The sequence below is a fragment of the Elephantulus edwardii genome, unplaced genomic scaffold, assembly GCF_000299155.1.
Source record: "Elephantulus edwardii isolate Elephantulus edwardi_28Jun2011 unplaced genomic scaffold, EleEdw1.0 scaffold00030, whole genome shotgun sequence".
Classification (NCBI taxonomy): Eukaryota; Metazoa; Chordata; class Mammalia; order Macroscelidea; family Macroscelididae; genus Elephantulus; species Elephantulus edwardii.
In genome coordinates this window covers 21,564,337-21,572,659 of record NW_006399780.1, presented here as the reverse complement: position 1 = coordinate 21,572,659, position 8,323 = coordinate 21,564,337, and the positions used below count along the sequence as shown (strand labels likewise).

General features: G+C 35.7%; 1 pseudogene; it reads right to left on the bottom strand.

The window, feature by feature from the left end:
• Window positions 1-5,272: 5,272 nt before the first annotated feature.
• On the bottom strand, window positions 5,273-6,122 carry LOC102861967 (annotated as a pseudogene).
• Window positions 6,123-8,323: the final 2,201 nt, after the last annotated feature.

Sequence of the window (8,323 nt, the reverse complement as noted above, 5' to 3'; positions counted from 1 at the left end):
CTCTGGTATGTTCACACAATAGAATACTGCATTGAAAAACAAGGAACTCATGAAATATTATACAAAATGGATGACCTTGGAGGATAATATGCTGAGTGAAATATCTCAGTCACTAAAAGATAAATATTGCAGAGTTACACTGTTGTAAAATGGGACTGGCATCAGTGTTGTGGTAAGACTGAGCGAGAGGAGATAATTTATACTGCATTGAAACAGATGAGGGAGAGAACTGTTTAAAAGGGGTATATGATTAAGTATTATTGCCATGATAGGAATCCAAAATGAAGGCTGCATGCATAGTGGCTGGACTCGGGGGAAGGGATTGTATAACAATGAAAGAATTTTTCTTTTACTTTTCAAAGAGAAGAGTGAGTTGGTGGTGTGGGATGGGCAGGGGGAAAAATGCAACAATGAATGAATGGTAATCCAAAATCTCTGTAAACTTCCATTAAAATTATTAACACCCCCCATCAAAAAAAAAAGCAAACAAACAAAAAAGAAATTAAATCAGCTCTTTTGATTTTCCATTTTCAGCTTCTTGCACATTTCATTATAATGTTTTGCTATGTCTTCCAATCTGCCCTTTGAAATCTTTTGTTCCACTTCTTGATTTCTTCCCTTTGCTTTGGCTTCTTGGTGCTCTAGTGCAGTATTCAGAGTGTCTTTGTACATCCATTTTGATCTTCTTCTTCCTTCTTTGTAATGACTTTTTGGTTTCTTCATGAACGATATTCTTGATATCTTCCCACATCTTATTTGGCCTTCGTTCATTAGTGTTCAAAGTCTCAAACTTATTCCCGAGTTGTTTATAAATTCATGAGAGATAGACTTAAAGTAAAAATTTTATTCCTGTGGATATAATTTAAGCTTCTTTAGCTTTAATTTGAACTTGCATATGAGCTCTAGATGGTTTTCACTGCTGATATTGAACATCTCCAATGATTCCTTCCACAGATGTAATCGATCTCATTCCTGTGCATCTCATCAGGTGAAATCCACGTGTATAGCCTGTGTTTATGTTTTTTGTATAAAAGGTATTTGTTATGAATAAATCATTGATTGTACAGAATTCTATCATTCTACCCGCGGCCTCATCTGTGTCAACATGTCCATATTTTCTGACTAGAAGAGAGAGAGAGAGATAGAGATAGAGATAGAGAGAGAGATAGATAGAGAGAGAGAGAGAGAGAGAGAGAGAGAGAGAGAGAGATATCAACACACCAAAGGGTTTTGTGTGTTAGGAATTGTGAAAATAGCACAGGGTAGGACAAGGTTCAGATCTGTTTTTCATAGTTTTACTATGAGTCTTAGTCATACTACACTTTACACCACCTGAGAACAACAACAAAGTTCAAATTGATGCTTAAAACAATTAAAACAAGTTCACAAGAACCAAAATAAAATTGTGAGTCTATACCACCTGAATTTAAAAATCATCTTAAGAACATGCTTGGTGCTCACTTTGGAAACACATATACTAACTTTGGAACTCTACAAAGAAGATTACCATGGCTTCTGCACAATTGTGACATCCAAATTCATGAAGACAATGATCAAAGACTGAATGTGCTGTGAGACAACATTAAGGATATCACCCTTGAAGAGACAAAAATTTCACTACAAAGAGGAGAAAGAGAAAGATCAAAAGATCTGAAGAAACCTGAAAATTGCACTAGAAGATTGAGAAGCCAAATTAAAGTGAAGATATGTTGAAATAAAAGAGTTTAACAGAAAACTTTGGAAAGATTAAGAAGTCAAAACAAAATATTATAATTGAATGTGCATGGAGTTTTAATTCAAAAATAAAAAGGGAAAAATTCACTTGGCAATGTTCAAGCTAAAAGAACTGAAAAATAAATTCAGGTCTTGGGTTGCAATGCTTGAAGATGCTATGGGGAAAATCTTGGATGATCCAGGAAATCATCAAAAGAACATGAAGGAAATACACAGAATCATTATCCCCGAAAAGAATTGGGCATGCTGAAATATTTCAGGATGTACAATATGACCAAGAGCCAGTGGTAATGAAGGAAGACGTGCAAGCTCCCCTGACATCACAGCAAATAAATAAAGCCCAGGGAATCCATAAGATATAAATTGGCATGTTTCAAATGACAGATGTAGCTCTAGACATGCCTTTCTATAACTATTCTTTCTCTAAGTTCATAGAGTTTCCAGAGGCATTTGGTTTAGGAAGTGGATGCCACTCCTGCTTTCCAACTTGTCTTAAAACTGGGAGCTCCACCAAAGAGTCTCCACCATGGGCAGCCATTATGGCATTTGAGACCCTAATTGTACAAGGTTCAGCATCACAGCAAACCCAGATTACCTCAGCACAGCAAATAGACAGAATTGTGCTTGCTGCACAACTTAGAAGAATGTTCCTCCAAAATATAGTATCAAAGGATTATAGATAATTCTTCAGACTTAACTTATTAAAAATAAGGGCCCTCTAGGAGGTTTTGCTGACTCTAAGCAAGAGGTTTTAATAATAACAAAGAAAGAAAAATACCCTCCCCCCCTCCCCCCCAAAAAAACCCAATAACCAAAACAAGAGAGCGATCTTACAGAGTTCAGTTGCTTCACCAGTTTCCAAAATAGAGGAAACAAGGGCTAGGCCTTAAATGCAAGTTTCCTCCTGTCTTCTTTACTCTAAACAAGAGGCTTAAACAATGAAACAATCCACATAGATCCTCAACAAAAACAAGAGCACCATCATAGAGAGTCCAGCTAAAGGAAGTCCAAAATGGAAGACAAGGGCTTGGCAATAGATGTTATTGTTGTTGTTAAGTACCATCTAGTACTGACCGCATAAACAAAAGACTTTAACCTTGTTCTATAACTACTGTCCTTTCTCTAAGTTCCACAGGCATGTTTAGGAAGTGGATGCCACTCCTGCTTCCAAGCCTGACTTAATCTGTTAGCTAACCAGATATAGTCAACCATGTATAAACATTATGGCACTTGACTGACCAATGGCACAACATTCAGTATCACAGCAATCCAAAGTTACCTCAGTATGGAGAAATGACAGAAGAGTGCTAGACCACTTAGGAGTGTTCATTTCAAAAACAATGACAACCAGACCCTCAGGTCTAAATTAATTTTAAAAATCTGCAGGCCCATTGTTCAGGCTTTCATTGGTTCCAGCAAGAGGCTTTTGGCTAGCCAAAGATGACCTATAGCTTTTCCACACCCACACAGAAAGGACACACCTCTAAAGCCATATGAATTTTAAAAGGCCACAGGCCCACACATCAGACTCTCTTTGGTTCCCAGCAAGAGGCTTCCAGCAAGCCAAATATTATGATGAGCTCAGCAACTGAAATAAAGGAGCTCTGATGACTTAGTGGTAAGGAATTGCAATGTCAAAGGTATGCAGTTCAACTCAACAAGCTGGTCAATGTGAGAAAGATGGGCAATCTCTTTCTGTGCCAGTTACTACATCTAAAAACCTGCTGGAGGGTCAGCTATGGGTCAGTTCCAGCTTAACAGTACAGAGAAACAAGCTATGGATATTATAGTGGCCTAATCCATAGAAGGCTGGACTGCTAACCCAAAGATAGCACCACTCTAATGGTTCAAATCCATCAGCAATTTCACAGAACAAATCTAGGCAATCTCCTCTCATGCATTTTATAGACTCTGAAAACTCACTGGAGGGTCACCTATGAGTTAGTTTGAATTCCACAGCAATGAGTTTTAGGTTTCTTTTTTTAGTATATGAATATTAATTACACGTATCCAGATAAATTGTACTCAAGACAAACCCACTGCTACTGAATTAATTCTGACTCATAGCAACTCTAACAGAATAAAGTAGAACTTCCCTACAGAGTTTTCAAGCCCTAAATCTTTAGATAAATAAACTTTCTCATCTTTCCCCCTGGAAGCCATTGGTGGCTGTAAACCTCTCTGTTGGAGGTTAGCACTCCAGCATTTTAAAGAACATGTCAATTTTGTTTGACCCCCAGTAAATGAGATCTTCATGTTTTTGTAAAGCAAGAATCTTTGAAAATTTAAAGGCACAAATCTAACACTGTAAGAAGTGATAATAAATAACATGTATTTTAAAATATGCAGAAATTTAGACTATTTAAAGGATGTTGTTGGATACCATTGAGTTGACGATTATGAATAGAGGCCCTTTGACCAAACAATCTGAACTTTGCAAGATTCTGTAGTATCTTTATGATCATGACTTCTAAACACCTGTTGAAGGGTCAGCTACTTGAACCCGTTATTATAGTCCTTGTTATTGATCCATCTTATTGAAGATCTTCTTCTCTTTCTCTGACTATCCATCTTTCTCAGCATTATTCCTTTTTCCATGGATAATATGCCCAAAGTATGTGAGAAGAAGTATCACAATCCTTGCCTCTAAGGACCACTCTTATTGCACTTCCTCCAGAACACAATTATTTGTTCTTTTATTCAGTTCTCTACTCCAATACTACAATTCAAAGGCTTCTATTCTTATGTCATCTTTAATGATTTTTCCAAATTTCACATACAGGAAGTACTTGAAAAAACTATGTCTTGGATCATATGCACTTTAGAATTTAAAGTGACAGCTTTGCTGTTTAGTACTTTGAAGATAGTCTATGACAACAGATTTTATCAAATTAACACAATTTTTGGTTTGTAGACTACTATTGTGGGTCCAAGCACAACAAAATATTTTGACCACTTAAATCTTTTCTTAATCTACTATTATGATACCCGTTGATCTAATGGTGATTATAACTTTTGTTTTCTTGATGTAGAGATGTAGTCCATATTGAGGACTATAGGCATTGATCTTCTGCAGAAAGATTTTCACGTTTTCTTTACTTACAGCAAGCAAGGTTGAATCATCTGCATAATGCAGGTTGTTGATAAGTCTTTGTCTGCTCCTTCTACCACATTCTCTTCATATTGTACAGCTTCTCAAATTATTTGCTGAGAATACACGTTGAATAGGTATAGGAAAAGGATAAAATCCTGAGATACATTTTTTCTGATTTTAAACAAGGCAGAGTCTCCCTGCTCTGTTAGCACAACATTTTCTTGGTCTATGTACAGGTTTCACATGAATACAAGTAACTATTGTGGAATTCTCACTTTTAATGTTATTCAAAATATATTATGATCTACAGAGTCAAATGCCTTTATGTAGTCAAACCTAAAAGGATATTTTCATACTGAAATGATAGATTAAGGAAAAATGAACAGTGGAACAAAAATATTTATCCATTTAGTTTTTAAAAATTTTCTCTTCTTTCTCCTTGTTTCAGAAAACAACACCTAATCTTCTGAGTATGTCCTTGAAAGCTTGTTTCACTTGTTGATTATGTGAACTACAGATAAAGGGATTTACTAAAAGAGGAACTGAAGTATAAAAACGAGCTACACCTTTGGATAAAAGCACCCTCTCTTTTGCTGATGGTTTAATGTAAATAAAAACACAGCTCTAATAAGTAAGGGAGACTACAATTATGTGGGAAGAACAAGTAGAAAAGGCTTTTGTTCTTTTCTGAGCAGAGGAGATTTTTAGAAAGGCCTTAATTATATATGTAAAGAATCACTAATAGTGTTGTGATCACAAGTATTATAACTGTTGAAACAAATTATATCAATTCTAGGAAGTATGTGTCTATACAAGAAATCTGTAAGACAGGAGATGTGTCACACATGAAATGATCAATTACTTTGGAAGCACAGAATTCCAATTTCAGTCCGATAACTAATAGTGGAAAAGTGATGAGAAAGTCAACTGTCCATGAATTTAGTACCAGATAATAATTCACTTTGCAATTCATGACAGTAGGGTAATGCAGGGCTTGCAGATAGCTTGCTACATAACAGTCATAATACATGACAGCTAGAAGGTAAAATTCTATAACATCTAATAAGAGGAAAAAATAATTGAAATGCACAATCATTGTAGGTAATTACTTTGTTCTTAGACACAATGGTTGTTAGGAATCTGGGAATACAGAGAGTTATCGGTGAGATTTCCAAGAAGGAAGAAACACTAAAGTTTTGAGGCAGAGATCTAGGAGAGTGAAAGAGCTGATGACCAAATTCCTCATTAGCCTGAAAATGTGGTTGAAGAGGAGAAACAGAAGATCACCATTTATATTAGAGAATCATCAGTCAGTTGGTCAGGCAGCCGCACTCCAGATTGCTTGGCACAGTCAGATTAGCACATCCAGGGCAGAACCTATTTGTTGAAATATGTCAATTGGTATTCTATCAGTTTCCTTCTTCATCACCATTGCTTTATGATCATATGTTGTTTTATAAAACTTCTTCTATGTCTGCCAGTTCTGTTTCTTCAGTGACTCTGTGTACTCCTTTCATCAGAGGCAGTAAGTCCTATGGGAAGAGATTGCCTCTCTGTCTCCCACAGAGCAGCTGGTGGATTGAAACCACATACCTTTACATTGACAACACAATTCCTTACTAAGCCAGCAGAGTTACCATGTGATAGTTTAGTTTGTAGAAAGTTGCTCTGTAAGCCCAAAGGTGGTGCCTCTCTGGCAGTTTGAATTCACCAGTAGCTCCTAAAAGAAAGATGGACAGTCTCTTCCCATATGATTTACAGCCTAGGAAACCCACTAGAGCTTCAGCTATAAGTCAGTTCCAATTCTATGGCAACATATTTAATTTTTGTATATTTCATTATTGACTTTTAGGTACAACACTTAGAAAACTTCTTAAGAAGTTATCAGGTATGTCTTTGATCTATATGACTAAGCAAATGAAACAAAGAAATAAAAAAATTAAAACAAATATTTATCTGTAGAGGTTTGCAGATGACTATAAGTTATAATAATCAGACAGTAAAACTCTGTAATTCTTAATGAGAGAAGAAAGAATAACTGAGATGCACAATCATTGTAAAAATTATTTCATTTCATTTCCAGTCACAACTGTTTTCAGTTATCTTAGAATATAGATTATTGTCAATGAAATTCTTAAGAAGCAAAAACTTCAGAGGAAGAAAGATATTGAAATTTTGAAGTGAGGACCCAACAGAGTTATGAGGATAATTGACTTTTAATATTCAAAATATAAATGTGATAAAGAAATATAAAATAAAAATGTGAAATGATGAGTCATTTGTCAGTCATCCCTACTTAAAAGAACACTATTTCTTTGACTGTTTCTTTACTTTAACTCCAAGGTCTTTAAAATTTACACTGAAAAATATTTCCAAAAAGCAGAAACAATATTTTAAAGGTTCCATCCAGGAGGAAAAACCTCAAATGAACATACAAACAAACACAAGCACTTGATAGAAAAAAAAAATGCAAGAAAGAGTAAGTATTAGTTGCAGCTTAGCAAGACAAAATACATAAAAGTATGGCATAGGTCAACCTAAGCATTCTACATTTATTTTCTTTATAGAAGAGAACAAACAGATTCAGCCTAGAGAGGGTGAAATCAGGCTTCTCCTTGGAGACAAGGATCCTGAAGCCTCATCTGACATACTTTGGACATGTTGCAAGGAAGGACAAGTCCTTGGAGAGGGACATGAAACTTGGGAAGGTGGAGGGACTGTGTAGGAGAGGAAGACCCTCACTGAGATGAATTGATTCAGTGACTAGGGTAATGGAGGTAGGTGTGTGGGAGACAGTGAGATTGGCACATGATAGAGCAGGGTTTAGGACTGTTGTATATAGAGTTGTTACGAGTCACAGGCAACTCAATGGCACATAACAACAATAACAATAATGTACTAAATTAGTATATTAAATTATTATATTGTAATACATTAAAGCAATAAATTCTTGTAAATATTTTTAAAATCAAGGTAATCTTGTCAGTGACAATTTAAAATGAATTTTCAACAATTCTTTTTCTTTTATAAAGTGTTTTTTATATATTTGACAACTATATAGAAATGTTTATGGTAACTTATTTTCTCTCATGATTGAAACAATCTAATATATACCCCTTAATTCTTTTGCTCCTATTTAGTACCTCTAGAATGTTCTTTTGATTTATGTTCTTTAATATTTTTCTGGTTCTAAATCATCAGCCTTCTCATAATTTGTTGCAGTTAAATTTATCATTGGAAATTTCCTCAAAAAAGATTTTGTAAGGAAGCTCTAGTGGCCTACTGGCAAGAAGCTGCACGGCAATCCCAGAGGTGAGTGGTTCAAATCAACCAGATGCTATGCTGAAGAAGGAGGGACAGTCTCCTCCAGTACCAGCCAGATCCGATTTGATGGTTGTTGTTGTTGTTGTTGTTGTTGTGTGCCATCGAGTCGCCTGCGACTCATAGCGACCCTATGTACAACAGCCCTAAACTCCGCTCTGTCCTGTGCCAATC